This window comes from Lissotriton helveticus, chromosome 2_1 (assembly GCF_964261635.1).
Source record: "Lissotriton helveticus chromosome 2_1, aLisHel1.1, whole genome shotgun sequence".
NCBI classification, from domain to species: domain Eukaryota; kingdom Metazoa; phylum Chordata; class Amphibia; order Caudata; family Salamandridae; genus Lissotriton; species Lissotriton helveticus.
Window position 1 is genome coordinate 1,732,036,556 of NC_136059.1, and position 21,782 is coordinate 1,732,058,337.

The following is a 21,782-nucleotide window of genomic DNA, read 5'->3' on the forward strand; positions in this document are numbered from 1 at the left end:
ACTGGCCGATTCATGGCACCACATGAACACCTGTTTCTGCAGACGTGCGTTAGGTACCAACACCCGGCTGCCCCTAACTGGGATTCCGTCGCGGACCTGCCACTCCTCGTGGCTCCGCAGCCAGGTTTTCCATTGAAAGGTGTTGACTCCTTTCTGGACATCGCGTAGGAATGTTCCAGGCTGTATTGCCCCTACCACCGCACTCGGGCTGATGATGGACTTAATTGTCGGTTGGGGTTCCTAGCCTCTGTGGTTTGCCGAGACAGCGCGTCGGCCTTCCTGTTTTCTGTCCCTGGCCTGTATGTGATGGTGAAGTGAAAGCCGGAAAAGAACAACATCCACCTTAGCTGGCGCGGTGACAATTGCCTCGCGGCAGTCATGAACTGGAGGTTCCGATGGTCAGTGTATACCATCACTACGTGCTTAGCCCCCATCAACAGGTGTCTCCACTCGGCAAAAGCATCCTTGATGGCCAAGAGTTCCTTCTCGGCGACGTGGTAATTCCGTTCCGCCAGATTTAACTTGCGCGACATGAACACAACTGGATGTAATACGCCCGTCACGGGGTTTTTCTGCGACAGTATGGCCCCTACCGCTAGATCGGAGGCGTCCGCCTCTACCGTGTACTGCTGTTCCGGGTCAGGGTGGGCAAGAACAGGAGCTGACACGAAGGCGTGCTTCAATGCTCGGAATGCACCCTCCGCCTCGTCCGACCACATGAAAGTCACCGACTTCCTCAACAGCTGCGTGATGGGCGCCACCAGCCCAGAGAACCCCTCTATGAACCGGCGGTAAAAGTTGGCAAAGCCAAGAAAACTCTGCACGTCCTTGATGTTCCGCGGCTCCGGCCAGTCTGTTACTGCTTTCACCTTTCTCTCCGCCATGGTTTGGCCTTCTGGGCTCAACATGACCCCCAGAAACTCCACCGTCGTCTTTGTGGAAGTCACATTTACTGAGCTTACAGTACAGCGAGTTGTCTCTCAGGATCTGTAGCACTGAAGCCACATGTCGCACGTGTTCTTCTTGGGTGTCTGAATAGATCAGAATGTCATCAATGTATACGACGACGTATACATCAAGGATGTCTCTCAGCACGTCGTTCAAAAAGAACTGGAAGGCGGCGGGGGCGTTATATAGCCCAAAGGGCATAACTCTGTACTCGTACAAGCCGAACCTTGTCTTGAACGCCGTCTTCCACTCGTCTCCGCGGCGCATGCGGACCAGATGGTAAGCCCCCTTCAGTTCGAGCTTGGTGTACACATGGGCTTTCTTCACTTGTTCAAGGAGCACGTTGATGAGGGGCAGTGGGTATCGGTTCTTAATCGTGATGGCGTTGAGCGCCCTGAAATCCACACAAGCGCGGAGTTCTCCGTTGGCCTTCGGGATGAAGAACAGCGGTGAGGCCGCAGGGGATCTCGAGGGCCGGATGAACCCCAGACGAAGCATCGTATCCAGGTATGCCCGCAGGTGTAGATTTTCGGGCTTGGATAAGGCGTACAACCTACCGCTCGGTATCGTTGCTCCCGGGACCAGGTCTATTTGACAGTCGTATACCCTATGCGGTGGGATTGTTTCCGCTTGGTTATCGTCGAAGACGTCCCTGTACTCCATGTAGGCGTCTGGGAGAACCACCTCTTTTTCTGCTGCTGTGGCCACCACCCACCCAGGGTCCTCCTGGACTTCATTCTTCTGTGTGCAGACCCGTGAACAAAAAGGGGAGTCCAGTCTTAGCTCCTGAGTCTCCCAATTGATTGAGGGGTTGTGTTTCTTCAGCCACGGTAAGCCCAATATGATCCCGTACTGCGGAGCACAGATGATGTTAAAGTCCAACGTCTCTGTGTGTTGTGTTCCGTGTACCACCTTGATATTCCCGGTGTGATGGCTGATGGGCCCTGAAACCAGCCTGCGCCCATCCACAGCAAAGACGTCCTCCGGGATTTCACACTTCTGTAACACGGCTCCTACGCGTTGGGCTTCCTTTACATCCATAAACAGCCCTGTGGCCCCTGAGTCGACCATAGCCTAAACCGAAACCCATCGGTTCCTGATCAGTAGCTGTAAAGGGATAAACAAGTGTCTCTTGCTTTCGTATGTGCGTAGTTGTGCAGAAGGATTGTAACCATGACTCCGAGAATCCCCTTCGACATTCTGGGAGTTCGCTAGTTTTCCGCCGGTTTGTCCACGGCCGCTGTGGACACGCGACTGGGACGAGGACGCCCTGTCTTGGGTTTCGCAGGGCATTCACGGACATAGTGCCCCTTTTTGCCGCAGTACACAGGCCCTGTTTTCTTCGCGACTCTTTTTCTGTGGCCGTGAGGCTGGCTCTGACAGCCCCGATGTCCATGGAGTCAACGCGGGGTGTGGGCGCGGGTTCGGAGACAGCCGTATGCCCCGAAGCGGTTGGGGCTTTGTCCTTTTTATGCACTCCTCCACGTCTTTCACTAAGACGATGGTCGAGGCGAAGGGCCAGGCTGATCAGATCTTCACAGTGCACCGGTTGTGGGTCTATCTGCGCTATCACGTCTTTCAGGTCCTCGCTCAGTCCCTGGTGAAAAAGCGCTGTTTGTTTGGCAGGGGGCCATTTGGATTCCGCAACCAAGCGCCTGAATGCGTTCAGATAATGGACCAGTCCGGTGGTGCCTTGTTTCAATTCCAGCAGTTCCCTGTCTGCCGTATACGAATCCGCTCTCCTATCGAACACCTTTATAAACTCTTCTTGGAATTGTTCCCAGACGTACAGAAGCGGGTCGTCCCTGCTCACCAACGGAACCGCCCATTGAGCCGCATTCCCTGCCAAGTACGAGATCATAAAGGCCACTCTCGCCTGATTGGTTGGAAACGACTTCGGTTTACATGAGAAATGTAGCGCCACTTGCGTTATGAAAACCTGAACCGTGGTAGGATCCCCACTATACCTCTCCGGTGTGGCCAGAGGAATGGCCACAGGCATCTCAACTACCACTGCAGCCGGGTTTCCTGTGGTGGACGCCCCCGCGTTGAACGGATTGCGCTGTTGAAGATCCACTCTAGCCCTTAAATCTGCCGTTTCCTGGCGTGAGGCGGCTAGCTCATTTTGTACGTCTACCAACGCTGCCAACACATCCTCCAAGGTGGCCATGAACCAATTACTCGACCAGGAGGTAGATTGATGAAGTGTCAGGTCGGATATTATGTAATCCTGATTCCCTCGGGATCGAGCAACCCAGCCCACACCCCCTGTTAACCACACAGAGGACGTACCAGGCTTCTTTAGAGGATTCCAAAAGCTCTTTATTAAGAGAAGCCCACCGAAGGGTAAACTGGTACACAAATGGAGGTATCGAAATGTCACGGTCACATATCTAACCGTCCTCTGCAATGATGCTCGTCCTAGCACCTTCCAACAGAGGACACTGTGATAATTAATGGCCGACAATGCCACTCGATACTGAAAGAACCCTTTGGGTCTCTTACTCCTTCCGACCGTCCTCCGCATGCGTGTCCGTCCTGACAGGCTTCCAACGGAGGGCAAACGCAATGAACAACGCAAAATAATACGGGTCTGTTCTTCACGCTCGATAACCCTCGAGCGGGGACTGGCAATAAGGTACAACCAAATTCAGCGTCCTTGCGCTCGATAACCCTCGAGCGGGGACTGGCAATAATGTACAACCAAAGTTCAGCGTCCTTGCGCTCGATAACCCTCGAGCGGGGACTGGCAATAATGGACAACCAAAGTTCAGCGTCCTGGCGCTCGATAACCCTCGAGCGGGGACTGCCAAGAAGGTACTACACAAACAGGTGTTCGTAATGCTCGTTTACCCTCGAGCGGGGACTGTCTCGGAAGTATTGCGAGTTTTGAAGTCTTAACAGACTCGAGAACCCTCGAGCGGGGACTAAGACTGAACGGAAGGACCGAAGTCCACAAGGTAACGCTGCGGGCTGTTTGCACCGCAAACACAGGTCAAGGCAGCGCTTTGACAGCTCACCGTGAACAATGACGGCTCCCGCTCCAAAGCCTCGGATACGACGGAGCTCACCTTCTTCTTTGCTGCTCCACGAACCTGCATCTACGGTTCAGAATATCCGACGCCGACCGCTGTCATCCGGGTTGTTTAAATGGTCCCGCCCGCATAGCGCGGTTGACGCGCACAGCCTTCTGGGAGTGTTAGTTCTGGCCTGCGTGCTCCTGGGTGTTGTAGTTCTTCCTCTCTTGTCACCTAAGCTGCACCGCTGCGTGTCTTAACACCTGGGCTGCTACGGGAATTCACAAGGGCATATTATCAAGCCCGCTAAAGCGGCGATAATTTTATCGCAGTTCTTGATAATATGCCCCACAGTTCCCCGCCACAGTGTGAAGCGGAGCAGTGCGGCGTGCGGTGCCCTCAAGTCGCAGTGCAGGCAGTGTCTCGGTGACGGTCGTCCAGCGGAGAGACCAGGTGTTGGACTTGGCCCTTTTGGCAAGTTCACCCCGAAACTTTTTGCATTTGCCTAACCTGTTTCTGTAACCTGGTGTTGGTGATTTTAGGCCTCTGCGCACTTTTTCACTGTGGTCCAGTGTAAAGTGCGTGCGCTCTCTGTGCATGTGTGGTGAGACTGGCCTGTCCTCCCATAGGAATGCATGGGGAATATGTGTGTCCATGGTAGTTCCTGATGTGTGGGGAGTGCAGGGGCGAGTTTGGTATGTGCGAACTTGTGTGATTAAATGCTGCGCGATGATGTGCACGGATTTATTGTCCCTAGTGTGGAAGTGCCACTTCTAGAAGTTGGCATGTCTGTGCAGTGAATGTGAATTGATTGCATGGCTTGTGATTGGCTGGAGCTGGCTGGTGTGCCTGGCTTCAGGAGTCAGGATGGGTCTGCTCCGGTGGTGAATGGAGAGATGTGCATGTTGATGGAAGGGAGGAGTGCCCCAGGGACCTGAATAGGTCTGGATCTTCCCTCGACAATGCTGGCTCCACCCCCTGTGGTGTGTCTGCTGTCCCTGACCCACCCTGTGAATAGGCAGAGGGGCTGAGCAAAACAAAGTGCTCCAGAACCCGTTGCATCTGGCTCACCCCTTGCCTGCACCTCTGTGTATAAAAAGGGGCTGTGACCCCATGAGAAATGTTCTTGTTCCTACTTGAATCTGCCAGGGGCGTGCTGCTGCTGGGGCCCAGGGGAAGGCTTGCCTCCCTGGGCCCTGCCCAGCTCTTGGATGCCAGATAGACTTCTTTTGGACCTTTTACTGAATATTGGAGGACTTCTTGTATCCTTTTTGTGCTTCCATTTTGCTAGCCTTATAGATTTAGGCTGCCCTAGCGCCCTGGGTACGCTTTGCCTTCTTCCTTTGATTTGGACTCCCCCAGAAGAAGAGAACCTGGGGGCTGCGCAGCGCTGATGCTGCAGGCCCTGGTGAAGGAACCCTTCTCATGGGGTGATGCCAGCCTTGTGTGTGCCCACCCCGCTTATTTGATTGTTTTGGGAGCGCAGGTGCCCACCCTGCATCTTCGTGCCTGGTGGTTGCTTAAAGCGACTGGTGCCTACCCTGCATTTTGCTCTCTCTCGCAGGTGTACACCCTGCTGGCATGCTTCGTGCTCCTAGCAGGTGCCCACCCCACTGTTTATTTTAAAATACGCGTGCCACCCCGTTTATGCTGCCAAAGGAATCACCGCCGCATCCCGAGCTGCTTTGCACAAACGTTTCTGGGCCGCTGCTTAACGCGACCTGGAAGCAGAGGAGGTGGACGGGGCCAATGACTCCGAACAGAGCCTCGCAGGCTCCCCTTCCGCTTTTCCCCCGGCCGGGGAGAAGCCGCGCAGAGCCCTGCCGGCTCTGTGTTCCAGTCCCAGTCCCGAGAAGGGGGACCGGGTGAAGATGCGCCTGTGCATACCTAGTGGGGCTCCAGGAGTGAGAGGAGTTCCGGAGACAGAGAACCCCGTCCGCTGCACAGTCAAAGCACCCGACGCGGGAGAGCCCCGGTGCATCGCAGATGGAGGAGACCGGCCCCAGAGCGAGTCCCGGTGAGTGGGGGGTCTGGGGGGGGTCAGTGCAGTGCCAACGCGAGGCACAGTCTTGTGGTTGCATTCAGAGCGGCCCCAGTTGGCAGCGGGCCGCTCCAACTTGCAGATGATTGCCTGGAGGGCACCCGCGGGGGTCCCGCTGTCCGTGGCCACCTCAAGGGGCATTGTCGGTGCCTGGGCGGCCCCGCTTGCGAGAGGGGCCATCCAGGGGGCATATTTGTTTAAGGAGCCTAGGTGGCTCTCCCGCCCCTCATTATTTTACAGAGCCAGATGGCTCTACCGAGGCCACCCGCTATTGTAGAGACCCCATGAGGGACTCGAGGGCATAGGTTGTTCAAAGCCCCAGTTCTAGGGAGGCATGTGCATCTTAAGAGCCCTCTGTGGCTCCAACCTTTTGGGGCACATTTGTTCTAGAGCCTAGAGGGCTCCAATGTGCGCAATATTCACTTCCTGAGCCAGAGAGCTCAGACGTTTGGCGCAGTTTTGTCTCAAGTGCCAGTGAGAGCCCACATCGCATTTGTGACTTTCACAGCTGCCCAGCAAGTAGTGGGCAGCTGCACCAATTAGGCGCAGTTCCAGTGAGAGTCACTGAGAGGGACAGAAGTGGCACAGAGGTGCCAGGCCTTCCACAGCTGCGCAACACTTAGTGCCAGCTGCTGCGTTTAGGCCCCGTTATTGTTCTCAGCTGCCCAGCAAGTAGTGGACAGCTGCAATGTTTAGGTTTGCACAGATGGCGCATCCCTGACTGGTGCTGCATTGGCAGCACGCCCTGACATTCTGGACACAGGGCATTTGAGCCCCTTCTTGATGGCCAGTTGGCCCGGGCGACTGGTAGAGGTATAGGGCGCAAAGCCCTAATGTGATTGATATGTTCTTTAAATGTGGTGCTAGGAAATGTAATGCATCTAGTATGTTTACGCACCCTGTGTTGATACCTCTAGAGATGGTTTTACCTATGGAGGTTTGAGTTAGTGAGATTGTACTTCACTGTGATTTACACCCCTAAATGTGAGTTATACTTAGGAGGTAGGGTCTAATGTGTTTAGACTAGCGAGGTGATTGCCTACTGCATTTATACGAGTTAGGCCTATTGTGAGTTATGCGTAATGTGCAATGCCGTTATGCCTGTGACACCTCTAAATGTGTTTTCATGCTTAGGAGGTCGTTTTGCCTAGTATAGTTTATACTAATGAGTTTATGTGTCCCTGCGTGATTTATGCCTATGGTGATTAGTATTGCGTAGTGTGTACCTACCTTTTACCAGTGGTTACTGGTTATGTTCTATAATTGTTACTTGGTGCTACAGTTACTCTAAGTACTAGTCCTACTAAGTTCTGATCCTGACAGTGGCCCACATGGCCCTGTCCTGTGTAAATAATCCCTTGTGAATATTGCCCATGCCAGTTGGCACCATGTATATTGTGTGATTACTATCTGATGTGTTTTAAGAATACAAAAGTTATTTGTATATAACCTACTGTGGAGTTCCTTTTGTGTTGTGCCTGGGATGTTGTTGCTGTGTGCATGCACAAATGCTTTACACATTGCCTCTGATATAAGCCTGTCTGCTCGTGCCAAGCTACCAAGGGGGTGAGCAGGGGTTATCTTTGGCATGTAACTCCCTTGCCCTGACTAGAGTGGTGGTTTCTGCCTGCCTTTGGTGCAAGCCTTAGCCAACGAGAAATCCCAGTTCTAACACCAGGTCTGCGGTGCAAAGTGAAGGCGGTGCTCATTGCGATGCTGACAGATCACGGGGTGTAGGCGACAGAGCCGGTTGCAGTAAGCTGGTGTTGGTCAGTCCAGACTGTGGTGTGGGACGGGGCTCTGCGTCATATGACTTACGAGTGGTGCCCCCAAGCCACAATGCGGTCAGGGAGGTCGTGGTCAGCGAGCAGTGACGGCGTCAGTGAGTCCAGGGTGGTGAAGTAAAGCGAGGCGGTGCGGAGTGCGGAGTGCGGTGCCCAAAGGTCACGGTGCAAGAAGTGGCTCGGTGGTGGCGGAAGTGGTTGTCATCGTGGATGAGACCAGGGTTGCATGCGAGATGGGGCGGTGCCCTCTGTGGTGCCTTCAGGACATGGAGCCAGTGATGGAGTTGGTGACGGAGTCGGCTGCTTTTCCTTTCTTTGCGGCAACTTAAACAGCCGTTCCAGAAGCGGTACCCAGAGGTTGGCAATGTCTTTGCAGACCTTGAGTTTTCAGAGCAGGAGGTAAGCTCTACTTCAAGCCCTTGGAGATACTCAGCACAAGTAAAGAAAGTTCAGTCCAGTCCTTTCACTGCTTGCTAGAGCTGACACCTTGGCGTGGGTCTCCCTTCCATTTTTTGCTGTTGACTCATGTGTTTTTGCTGGTGTTAGATGCTTTGGCCACTGTGCCACTGCTGTCCAGTGCCACAGTGCAAGTGCTCCCTGTTATAAATTGATGTATGGATTAGTGATTCCATGATTGGCTGGTTTGGTTTACGTGTCAGACACTAGTACAGTGCACTGAGTGTGCCCAGGGCTTGTAAACCAAATGCTTGCAGCACTGGTTGTGCCACCCACAGAAGCAGCCTGTAAAAGTGTGTCCCAGATCTGCCATTGCAGAGCCGGTGTGCAGTCTGGTACTGCCATGTTGACTGGGCACGTGCACTCACTTGCCAGTCCCTTAACCTTCCCTTTTCTTCATATCAGACACCCCTATGGTAGGCCCAAGGGCAGGGCACATTGTAAGTATAAGGTAGGACAAGTCCTTTGTTCTCTGGTGGCATGTCCTAATAATGAATTACTGCCATTTTTGTTTTTCACTATTGCAAGGCTACCTATTCCCCATATGCCAGAATGGGCAGTTTGAATATTACATCTTATAATCCTAACTGACTCAGGGAACTAGGTAGAAATGCGAGTTTAGCATGCCTGAACTCAGAATTATAAAATACATCTTTTAATGAAGTTGGTTTTAACATTCTCTGTTTGAAAATACCACTTTTAGAAAGTAGGTATTTTCTTGTCTAACTATCCAAACCTGCTTCTGCTAGGTAGTGTATTCCTTGTCTGGAGTTTGTGTGACAGGGGCTGGGGGATTCCAGGAGACAGGGTGAGTCAGCCCAGTGGTGAATAGAGAGATCTGCATCTAGATGGGAGGGAGGAGTTGCACCTGGGACCTGAATAGGACTGTGCCTGCCCTCCACAATGCTGGCTCCACCTCCTGTGCTGCATATTATGTCTCTGCCCTGCAATGTGAAAGGAAAGAAGGAGTCATGTCAACAGAGTGCTCCAGGACTGACCAGAACTGGTTTGGACAAGGCAAAGGCCTCTCTGCCTTCAAAGAACAAAGAGAAACTGTGTATAAAAGAGAGGAACTAAACCCCAGAGAATTAGATCACTTTGGACAACAAGAAGAAACCTTTGCTGAGGAGTGGAACCAGAGAGACTGAGGAGAGACTATCCCTAAGTTGAAGTGCTGCTTGGGGGATTGGCCTGCAGTGGTTGCCTGCCTGCCAAAGAAAGGAGAGAGGAACTTTATGTACTTTTATCAACTTGTAAGGATCTCCAAGGGCTTGAGAACAGAGCTTGCCTCCTGCTGAACTCTCAGGGACAACAGACTTCACCCACCAGCTCCCCAAGATTTCTTTGGAAGTGCCTGTAGCTGTGCATGACTTTTTCAGGAACTGCACATCGCAAGGAGCTGGAAGCGCTACTCACGAGCAAGAAGTGTGATGCCGAACTCCCGCTTCACAACACAAGAGCACCTCGCATCGCCGGAGAAGAGGATCGAAATCGCAGCAGACGCAGCCACATCAACGGGAAGCGCGTTGCAGGGCCTGTTGCGGCCCCCAAGAACCGCTGAGTCATTGCAGGGCCCCCGAAGCACCTCGTATCGCCGGAGAAGAGGATCGACATTACAGCCGATGCCGCCGCATCACCGGGAAGCTTGTTGCAGGGCCTGTCGTGGCTTGCATCGTTGTCGAAGCATCGCGCATCGCCGGAGAAGAGGATCGACGTCGCAGCAGATGCCGCTGCATTACCAGGAAGCGTGTTGCAGGGCCTGTCACGGCTCGCATCATTGTCAACGCACCGCGCATCACTGGAAAAGAGGATTGACTTCGCAGAAGACACCACCGTATCACTGGGAAGTGTGTTGCAGGGCCTGACGCAGTCCGCATCAAGAAGAAGACGACATCTTTATTTCTTTGCACCAAAACTTAATCGCATCACACTTTGCTCGCCGCATCACCACGGAAGCGCAGTAAGAAACCGAAGCATCACGCCCCTACGCAGAAGTAGGGAACCGAGGGATCACCTTCCCTGCAACACTTTTGTTGGATTGCGTTACGCATTTTAAGGTACATTGACTCAGTGTTGCATTTTAAGATCTAAAGAGAACTAAGCTAATTCTAGAATATTAAGCACAGTATTGTGGATTTTTGTCGTTCATGGTCTTGTGTTAAATCTATGTAAAAGATACTTATTTTTAATATACAAGTTGTGTGGTGTTCATCTGTGGTGTTGTCACTTGATTAATGTATGTGTTCACAAATGCTTTACACACTGCCTCTGAGATAAGGCTGTCTGCTCGTTCCAAGCTACCAAAGGGGTGAGCAGGGTTTTTTTTGGAGTTTTCCCCCTTACCCTGACTAGACGCAAGGGTCCCTAATCTAACACTGCCCAAGGCAGAAGCAGCAACTGCAGTCCAACCCAACAAAGCAACAACACAGCAAGGGGGCAGTGCTCCTCCTGGCAGCTCTTCCAGCTCTTCTTCTTGGCAGGTTCTATGATTCCAGCAAGTTCTCTGAAGTCTTTTATCTCCCTAGGCTTCCAACAGAAGGCAAGCTCTACTTCAAGCCCTTGGAGAAAACTCTAACAGCCGGATGATGAAAGTACACTCCAGTCCTTTCCCTGCCCAAGACAGAAGCAGCAAGCAGCAGGCCAATACAGAAGAGCATGCAGCAAAGTGACAGTTCCCCCTCACAGCTTTTCCAACCCTCCTTCCTGGCAGGAGCCTTAGTTCAGCAGTAATCTAAAGTTCAGGGCTCTGGGCCCCACTTTTTATAGCACAAATTCCTTTGTTCCCTGGTGGCAGAGAAGCTCTTTGTCCAGCCAAAACCAGTTCTGTCCTCTCTGGTGCAGCTGCCCGGCAGGAGGTGGAGACAGCTTTGTCCAATGCGGACCAGGCCCATTCAGGTGCAAAAGAAAATTCCACCTCCCTACTCTAAATGCAGCCCAGGTCTATTCAGCCAAGCCCAGACTCATCCAGGAAAGGCAAGACACACATCAACCTCCGGTGGCCATCTGGGATAATGCACATCCCCAGCCCCTGTCATTCAAAAGCCAGATAGTCACTCCACAAACCAGCAGAGGCACACAGGATGGCTAGATGAAGATGAATTTTTATATTCTGAGTTCAGGCATACTAAACTCCATCTTTCTATCTTGTCCCAATGGGAAGTTATATTTATAAGATATTATAAATAAACTCCCATTCTATCCTATGTGACAGATAGCCTTTCAATGGTGAAAAACGAAATTGTCAGTATTTCACTTGCAGGACATGGCACACACATCAAGGCATGTCCTACCTTTTACATACACTGCACTCTGCCCACAGGGGTACCTTGGCAAAGCCAGCTCTAGGGCGGTGCGATCGGTATCACCCCACCGGGCACTGACTTTGGGTGGGGCGCCATGTGTGCACGTATATTAGGTTTTAAAAGAACCTGTTGCTGCGTTCCAGCCTCGAGAAATTTTCAGGAAACCATAAAAACGTCAAGATACCTCCAGGTGATTAATGTTCTTCCTGGATAGAGATCAAAGTTGTGTCTAGTGGAAGTTGGTTTTAACATTCTCTGTAAGGTAGCAGTATGGATGACAGGTGGCTTCTACAGCTCATAATCCTGCGCCTTATGTAACATTCCCTATACACTGTTCTACACATGTAAGATTGTCTGTGTGTGTGAGTGATGTAAAATGACACCCAACACTGGTACGGGTGGCGCTATAAAACTAATTTAATGCATCTGAGAGAAAGTGGTTATGGAGACGAGGGGCGCTGTTAAAGGGTAGTAGTGATGGAGTCTGTCACGGAGGTGGTCATTGGGGGGGTGCCAACAAACATTGTTGCACTGGGCGCCACCAGTACTAAAGCCGGCCCTGTACCTTGGGCCTACTTTAGGGGTGGCTTACATTTAAGAAAAGGGAAGGTTAGGGCCTGACAAGTGCGTGCACTTGCCTGGTCGACATGGCAGTTACAAACTGTGTGCAGAAACTACAGTGGCAGGTCTGAGTTACATTTAAAGTCTACTCATGTGGGTGGCACAATCAGTGCTGCAGGCCCACTAGCAGCATGTGATTTCCAGGTCCTGGGCACACACAGTACACTGTACTAGGGATTTACCAGTAAATCAAACATGCCAATCATGGAATCACCAATCCATAAACACAATTTACCTAGCGAGCATGTGCACTTTAATACTGAATAGCAGTGGTAAAGTGCCCAGAGTCCTAAAACCAGCGAAAACATGGTAAAAACCAGGAGGCCAAAAAGCAAAAAGCCTGTGGGTAAAACCACTAAAAAAAGCCAAGTCTAACAACTCCCTACATATTTCTAGGCCTATCTCCTTTCTCTGATTACTTTTTTCTCTCCCTACTCTTGAAATCACAAAAAAAGACAATTGAGCTACTGTACTTGGGGTTCTATGGTGCACAATGAAATATTTTTATTATAAATTTAGCCTAGTTCTTCCACCCTGTGGTGATGTCCTCTGAATCAAAGGCCACATAGTATTTTCCTGTGGTGTGTTACAAGTGTTATGTGGTCATTTCCTGTGATCTCATGGTCTGGTTAAAGGTCATGTGATGCCATTTCTATGTCACCATTATGCAAAAGAGTACGGTAGAAATCTGAAAAATCCAACCTCTTTTGGTTATAGAATGTTGGCAGGTATACCGCAGCCTCATACAGGGCTGTCCCATGGTCTGCTTCCATGCAATCTGTGTGCTGCATGTGGACCGAGGCAGTCTAAGGGCAACTCTAAAAAAGGAGGTATGTATACTCATTCTTTTACTGTTTTTTAAATTTTAAGTTATGACTCAGTCGGGGTAATTTAGATGAAAATGGAATTCAAAGTTGTTTGAAAAAGGGGTCCCAAATAGGTTTTCCCAGGCCCCCTCAAATTCTTAGAGGTCCCTGGAGGGAAAATGTGATGGGAGGGTCAGAGGAGAGATCGTTTGAGGGAATGGGGAGTGGGTGAGGGAGAGAGAGAGAGAGAGAGAGGAAGAGGGACAGGGATGCAGAAGGTTAGGGAAGGGAAAGAAGGGGAAATAGGTTCAGGGGTGAGGGAAGGGGTGGAGACAGGTGGTGTGGGGAGAAGAGGAGTGGGGAGAGGAGAAGAGAAGAGAAGAGAAGAGAAGAGAAGAGAAGAGAAGAGAAGAGAAGGGAAGGGAAGAGAAGAGAAGAGAAGAGAAGAGAAGAGAAGAGAAGAGAAGAGAAGAGAAGAGAAGAGAAGAGAAGAGAAGAGGAAGATGAGGAAGATGAGAGGAAAAGGAGATAACTGAACAGGAAGTGATATGAAAGGATGGAAAGTGAAGGAAAGGAAAGGCGTGTGCAATTAGGGAAAGGGAGAAGTAGAGGAAAGAAATGGGATAAAAACGTGGGTGAGAATAATAGGGATGTATGGGGCTGGTTGTTTAGGAAAGTGAAGGCACTGGGAGATGAGACCAGGAAAGGTCAAGGTTGGTGTGAGAGACAGCTGGGGAAGATGTGGTTGGTGGTGATAAAAGGTAAAGGAGAAAAAGGAAGGAATGTTTCAGAAAAAGAAGGATTAGGTTGGAGTGGCTGAGATTGTAAGAACGGGAGTGAAGAAATTAAGGATTAAGGTAAATGGGGATTTAAAGGAAGTATTTTGTTTTCGTTTTGGTTTTCAGTTGTTTTCACTTGGTTCATTTACCTACCTTGTTCCCTTGCACCCCACCCTCTGATGCTCCCACTTTTTAAGCCTGCTCGGCGCCTGAAGCTTCCAGCTTCTCAGTTTACCCAGCAGCACCCGGCCGTCACCAGTGGTGGTCCTCTCGGTCCGGGTTCCTTCTCGGCACTGCTGCGGCTCCCTGTCTACCAGCCTTTTATCCCAAGAGCACGTCACAATGTGGCCATTGCAACGTCATCGTATCACCACCGTGGGAGAAACCACGTTTTCCATGTTTACAGGGGATCGGGCAAAGCTACCATCCGATTCTTTTAAAGTATTTTACTATTATCACTAAAACGATACAGCCATGAATCTGAAAGGAAGCCTCATGCTGCCAGAAATGACGTCCCCAACTGGGTCTCTCCTTTTCTGTCGTCGAAGTCATGCGCCTCATACAGAATTGGTGCCTCGAGACCTTCCATTGCAGGGCCTGTGATGTCACCCCACCCCCACTCCTTTCAACGTTGATGGAAATCTAAATATAAACGTTCATCTAACTGTGATTATTTAATCCGACTGACAGAAGCGGTAAAGTGTCTGAGCCTGCCTTGGGAAGCCTGGAGATGGAACCCTGCGCCATGACAGACATATTATTACAGGCCACGGGGCCCGGGGCGCTAATGGCGAAATCAGACATAGAATCAGCCTTTCGCCTCCTCCCGGTACACCCAGCGGATCAACATCTCTTGGGCTTCACCTTTGGGGATATGTTCTACATGGATAAATGCATGCCCATGGGTTGTTCTATATCTTGTGCCTACTTTGAGATGTTTAGCTCTTTTCTTGAATGGGCCATGAGACAGGTGACGGGCCATCAGCAGGTCATGCATTATTTGGATGATTTCCTCTTCCTGGGTACAGCGGGATCTCAGGAGTGTGCACTGGCATTGCAGGAATTTTGCGTGCTCATGCGGGCTTTTGGTGTCCCGCTTGCGCCCGGGAAGACTGTTGGCCCGACCACCTGCTTAGAATTCCTCGGTATTGAGATTGATTCAGTGGAGGGATGTTGTAGATTGCCTAGGGACAAGGTGGACAAATTCAAAACAGCGCTACATTTATGCCTACGGAAAGATAAGGTCACCCTGCAGCAACTACAGGAGGTGGTAGGCCAATTGAACTTCGCACTGAGGATCATCCCCATGGGTCGCCCGTTCTCTCGCTCCATTGCTCAAGCAATGAAGGGGATGAGGGAGAAGCACCACCGCACTCGGCTATCGTCTGAAATTCGCCAGGATATGCTTATATGGATGGCATTCCTGGAGGATTTTAACGGCAGGGTGGTCTGGCCCGGCCCGCCCGCAACATCAGCAGAGTTGGGCCTGTGGACAGATGCCGCCGGTAGTGTGGGCTTTGGCGCCATCCTAGGGAACAGGTCGGTCGCTCAACAGTGGCCGGAGGCATGGAGAACATGGGGTCTGACCGCTAATATTGGCTTCCTGGAGCTCTTCCCAATATGGGTGGCATTGATGGTCTGGCCCGAACACCTATGTAATCAATCAGTGGTGTTTTGGTCAGACAACATGACGGTTGTGGAGTGTATAAACCAGCAGGGAGCACGGTGTCCTTTCATACTCCGTCTGATCAAGGAAATTGTCTTGCAGTGCCTTAAATGGAATGTCGTTTTTAAGGCCAAACATGTCCCTGGTGTTCTGAACAATGCAGCTGACTCCCTCTCTCGCTTCAAAATGCAGGTTTTCAGGGAGCATCTTCCTACAGCAGACCCCTCGCCAGCGCACTTCCCAGCAGTACTTTGGCAGATTGGTGCCCCAGATTACAGGACCTCGTGGTCGCTAGCCTAGCCCCCAGGACCAAGACGGCTTACGAAGGGGCGTTTTTGTCTTACTGTTCTTTTTTGGGGCAACAATGGGAGGTGCTTTGGGCGCAGGAGGATGGCTTTGCGGCCTATTTAGAATGGATGCATAAGGAGGGGCGCTCGGTGGCAGCGGCAAACAGACATAGGGCAGCGGTGTCATTCTACGCTCAAGCTAGGGGCTTGCGTGATCCCACTAATACCTTTATGGTGCGTAAGGCTTTGAGGGGTTGGCGCCGTATTCAGGGCCATCATAAAGATAAGAGAAAGCCCATAGGATTAGCGCGGCTGACAGCTTTACTGGGCACGCTGGACACTGTTTGTAGCTCGGAGTGGGAGGTGCTTCTTTTTAAGGCAGCATTCTCCTTGGCATTCTATGGGGCGCTGAGAATTAGCGAACTTGTGGCAGGTTCCAAGTCAGACCTACTGGGCGGCTTGCAAAGGGCTAGTGTGACGATAAGGGAGGACACCATGTGGGTGACTATTCAGAAGTCAAAGACCGACCAGGAGTCTAGGGGCCACACCATAGTCCTCCAACGGGCCCCCGCCAACCCTTGCTGCCCAGTGAGGCACGTGGAATTATTGCACGGGCTGCTGGTGGGCACAGCAGGCAGGGCACTGCTCTGTCATGCCGACGGGAACCCCTTGACCAGGTATCAATTCAGGAGGGTATTGGAGAGGGTGGTCAGGAAAGCAGGTCTTGACCCTAAAGAGTTTGGCTCTCATTCCTTTAGGATTGGGGCAGCAACTGAGGCGGTGGCGGGGGGCCTCCCAGTGGAGAGAGTGAAGACAATTGGGAGATGGTCCTCAGAATGCTACAAACGTTATGTACGAATTGACATGCTGTGATTACATGGCGCTCACGCTTGGTTTGTTTCCGCTCTCTTACAGTTTCTCAGACCTGTTACGCAGGGGAGGAATTTGTCGTCGGGCACCAACAACATACATCAGCACGGAGCTGCAGCCAGGAAACAATGAAGAAAAGTGTTTGGATTGTGGGTCACTCCTATGTAAGACGAGCAGAATGTGTCTTTATGTCAGGTGACAGGGGGAAAAGGGCGGCACAACTGGGGTTGGACATCACGTTCTTCGGGAGAGGGGGGTTGTGTCTGAACGAGTTTAGGGGATTCTTCCAGGGGCTTTTAGCGCGCCGGCAATCTCCCCCGTCAGTGGTGATACTTCACCTTGGGGAGAATGATTTGGCAACACTGGGAAGGCGCATTCTGATCGAGGAGATTATCTCAACGGCGGGTTGGATGGCCAGGACCTGCCCGGGTTGCACACTAGTATGGTCACAACTCATACCCCGATTACAGTGGCGGGGGGGACATTCGGTCAGGGCGTTGAATCACTCGGTAAAGAGGATCAACACACGGTTGGATAGGTTGTTTCGAGCCCCCTTGTTACAGTCAATACCTCATGGGTGTATCTGGGGCGACAGGTATTACTTCAGGGACGGAGTTCACTTAACTGAGGAGGGGAATGTCTTGTGGTTTGACAATATCTGGGCCTGGCTAGAGGGATTTGCAGGTAGGAGGGTTCCTTAGGTAGGGGCTAGAGGGGGGAGGCCAGATCGTCGGTTAACAATGCTGGCCTGTGGCGGTAAGGTCATTATCGGTGAGCACATATTTGAGGTCTGAGGGGGCGGGCATCATCCTATGGAGGTTCCCGCCCAGGGGGAGGGGCCTGCGGGCCACTCCTAGAACTCCAGGGGCAAGGTAATTCATGCTGCAAAGGAGCGCGGGTAGGAGTAGTTCACGCTTTCCTTAGGCTGGTAGCCACCCCGCGCGCGTATACTCATGACGTCACCGGCTGGCGCAGAGTAAGGGCCCTCCTTCAGTGGGTAAATGGAGTTCAGGGCGTAAACCGGGCAATTCCCGGGGTAACACTGCGCATGCGCACGTCTCATGGGGAGGCGCAGCTTGTAGGACCTGACACCGGTAGTGACCTAGCCATATGGCCAGAAATGTACAAAAATCAAGATGAGGATGTTTAGACTCGGTTAGGAAACAACATGTATTAGAGTTTTGTTAAGGTCAGGCTCTCAAACTTGTTGACAATAATTTTGTATATAATGTCCTGCTGATTTTTGTATAAATTGTTGATCATGCAATTAAAAACCTTTTTTAATTTCATACTTTAATAAATACGGCCGGGCGACTAGCGCCCGCCTTCCAAAAAGTAAAGACGTCTCGTGTCCACGTTTCTGGGTGTTGGGTGCCGGTCTGGGGGGGAGGCGGCAGCTAGTCGCTGACCATGTGAAAAGGGGAGCCCTCGGCCCCCCCGCACGCATGGCGGCGCGGCGACCGTCGCCCCCCTTACTCCAGTGTGTCTCTCGGTGGTGGGGGCGGGCCCTGGGGGCGCGACCCACCACCAATTGGCCGGCGGCCTCCCTGACCCGGATACAAGGTAGAAGGTCCGGGTCAGGGGGGGCGGGCTACAGGAGGGGCGGGCCGGGGGGGGCGTGCCCCCCCGCCTGGCCCCTCGGGAATAAAGAGGCGGGGAGCGCCCAGGAGACCCCCTTGTCCCTGGACGCTCCCCCGCATTACGGTGTGCCCCGCGCTCGGGGCTTCTTTGTTTTCCCACCCACCATCCCTTGGAACAAAAGTCTTGTGGCATGCATTATGCCTGGTATAATGGTAAGTTTTTGGAGGTACTGTTCACATGTCTTACATGGTAGTAGAAATGGTTCTGTCGGTATATTGTGATGATGCTTTTGTTTAGGAAATTTTTCCCTTTTAGCAAACTGTGTGTGAAGTAATTTTCTGTGATGCCAAGTGTCTTTAGGCCTTTTTTCCCTTTGTAGCTGTACTGTGATACTATTATTTATTAGCCAGTGTAGCTGTCCTTTAGAATTTTTCCCCATAGGTCGTCGTATTTATTAGGTATGGGGCATGCGGTAAGGTCATTATCGGTGAGCACATATTTGAGGTCTGAGGGGGCGGGCATCATCCTATGGAGGTTCCCGCCCAGGGGGAGGGGCCTGCGGGCCACTCCTAGAACTCCAGGGGCAAGGTAATTCATGCTGCAAAGGAGCGCGGGTAGGAGTAGTTCACGCTTTCCTTAGGCTGGTAGCCACCCCGCGCGCGTATACTCATGACGTCACCGGCTGGCGCAGAGTAAGGGCCCTCCTTCAGTGGGTAAATGGAGTTCAGGGCGTAGACCGGGCAATTCCCGGGGTAACACTGCGCATGCGCACGTCTCATGGGGAGGCGCAGCTTGTAGGACCTGACACCGGTAGTGACCTAGCCATATGGCCAGAAATGTACAAAAATCAAGATGAGGATGTTTAGACTCGGTTAGGAAACAACATGTATTAGAGTTTTGTTAAGGTCAGGCTCTCAAACTTGTTGACAATAATTTTGTATATAATGTCCTGCTGATTTTTGTATAAATTGTTGATCATGCAATTAAAAACCTTTTTTAATTTCATACTTTAATAAATACGGCCGGGCGACTAGCGCCCGCCTTCCAAAAAGTAAAGACGTCTCGTGTCCACGTTTCTGGGTGTTGGGTGCCGGTCTGGGGGGGAGGCGGCAGCTAGTCGCTGACCATGCTGGGTCTCTCCTTTTCTGTCGTCGAAGTCATGCGCCTCATACAGAATTGGTGCCTCGAGACCTTCCATTGCAGGGCCTGTGATGTCACCCCACCCCCACTCCTTTCAACGTTGATGGAAATCTAAATATAAACGTTCATCTAACTGTGATTATTTAATCCGACTGACAGAAGCGGTAAAGTGTCTGAGCCTGCCTTGGGAAGCCTGGAGATGGAACCCTGCGCCATGACAGTGGCTGTCTCCATTGAGTCTTGTGCTTCTGGAGAGGTGACTTCTGTGAATGTATGTGGTGTCCTCCTGTGCCCTGGCATCATGTGGCTGTCCCCTCTCTCTGGCAGTTTCATAACACAGCCCCCCCAGCCCCTGCCTGCAGCCGGACCCCTCAGCACAGTACTCTGGCTGGAAAGCTCCTGATTGTCTGGAGGGGGGGGGCCTCCATGTACCTTGCAGGGAGGCCCCCTCAAGTTTCGTTACTCCAGTGCTGTCTGGTGCTGTCATTGCTCATCCTTACTTTTGATTACACGCTCCTTACCCTCAGAGCCAGCTGCAAATGAGGTACTTACTTACTCCTAGTGCAAGGTCACATGTTTAAAATCACCTAAAATTATACAATTCAAAGTTCTCTCATTGGAAATGTCCGCTGAATCGCTCCTTATACATATTTGCAACTAAAGCTTTCGAATAGATGTATAACATCTTCTTTCCATACCCATGACAGGCATGGCACACTTTACCCGGGAAACATCCTTTACCACGCGGATTTTACTCCGCGTGGCCTTTACAACGCGTCCCTTACAACGCAAGTCGTTACCACGACTTGCGCTGGAGGGCGCTAAAGGATTAAAATTAGTAAATTTACTATCCCAACACCTTCCCTAGTGTCCACGGGGACTGGTGTTAGAATAGTAATTTATACTATTCGAAATCCGCGCCCCCAACGCAAGTCGTGGTAACGACTTGCGTTGTAAGGGACGCGGTGTACAGGGATGCGTTGTGACGGTACGCGTCGTACCGTCATACATCCCTTTACCCATGCCCACAGGCTCGAATGTGCAGTTAGTTTAATCTCTCTTCATGGAGTGAACCCCTTCTGTTTTGATTTTTATTAATTAATGACCATTCAGCAGCACTATGGGGGATATAACAGGCCCTGATTCTGGATACCTAGGAATGGCCTGAAAATGGTTTGTGTTCATTGGCTGGTAAAATCAAACAATTTAGGGAAAGATTCCTACACTTCCAGGTGCCCTGGCTCTTGAATTCCCTTTTGCTTCCCCTTGGCATTGAAATCGACTGCCACAGGTTCGACTTTGTCGCACTCGGTCAATTTCTCCTTCCCACTTTTTCCATATTGTCTGTTTGCCACCAAGATTCATAAGAGCCACTTTGTTTGAGAGCTCTACACAAGAACATAATGAAAAATATGACAAAACGAATAGTAAAAAATACTTTCACGGACAGAACGGACAGGACACATTTGAAAAAGGGGACGTTAGCCATCATTAAGACTTTAACTAAGACATCTTCATCTGAGTCGGATTCAGGGGTGTATCTATTGGTGTTGTGGTGAGTGGCACGGGGACCCATAGGTCAGAGGGGCTCATTATACCCTATTTTGGCTGTCTTTTATTATCAAACCAGAGGTGGGGCACCTTTGCTTGCGTTAGAGCCCTACGCGCTGGTTATTATGCAACCTGACAACTTGTCTAAGTTGCTGTACGAGTTTCCAGAAGCTCAAATTGCATTTTAGGAATTTCTTGTGGGACTCCAAATCCAGCACGAACCAGCTTTGTTTGTAAAGGTTAGCTGTCAATCATTCTGATTCTTTCACTTCTTATTTCACTATTTGCATGCTTCCTGGAGAAACTGAAAGCACCGGAGAGAGAAATATATGAGATGACATTCTAAGAAAAATAAATATGTATGAATGACAAAATGGTAGAGCTTTATCTGTTTCATGAAAATGTAATTGTGACCATAGAGTGATTTGTGTGAGTACCTATGATTTCCCAAACGTCTACCTCAAAGTTTGAGTAGGTGCGTTTTAACTTGAGTAAGTTTTATGGTTGAAGCACAACACTTTGAAATGTGTTAAAGCATTATTTTATTCTACACAGTGACATAAGAAAATGCATGATTTGTGGGACCATTTTTAGGTCTCACCTAAAACAGATTGTTGAAAATTACCTTTTTGCAGGGTTATTTCCACGCTTTTTGCTTCTTCCTCCCATTATTCCCGACCAGTTTGTGTTGGATTTAGGACTCTGGCTACTTTACCACTGCTAATCAATGCTAAAGTACATTTGCTCTCTGTGCAAATTGTTATTCTGATTGGTTATCCATGATTAGCATATTTGAATGCTGGTAAGTCCCGAGTACGGTGCACTGTGTGTGCCTAGGGCCTGTAAATCAGAAGAGCTGGAGAGCTGTGAGGAGTAGTACTGCCCCTTTGCTGATTGCTGTGTTGGATTGGCCTGCAGTTGCTGCTTCTGCCA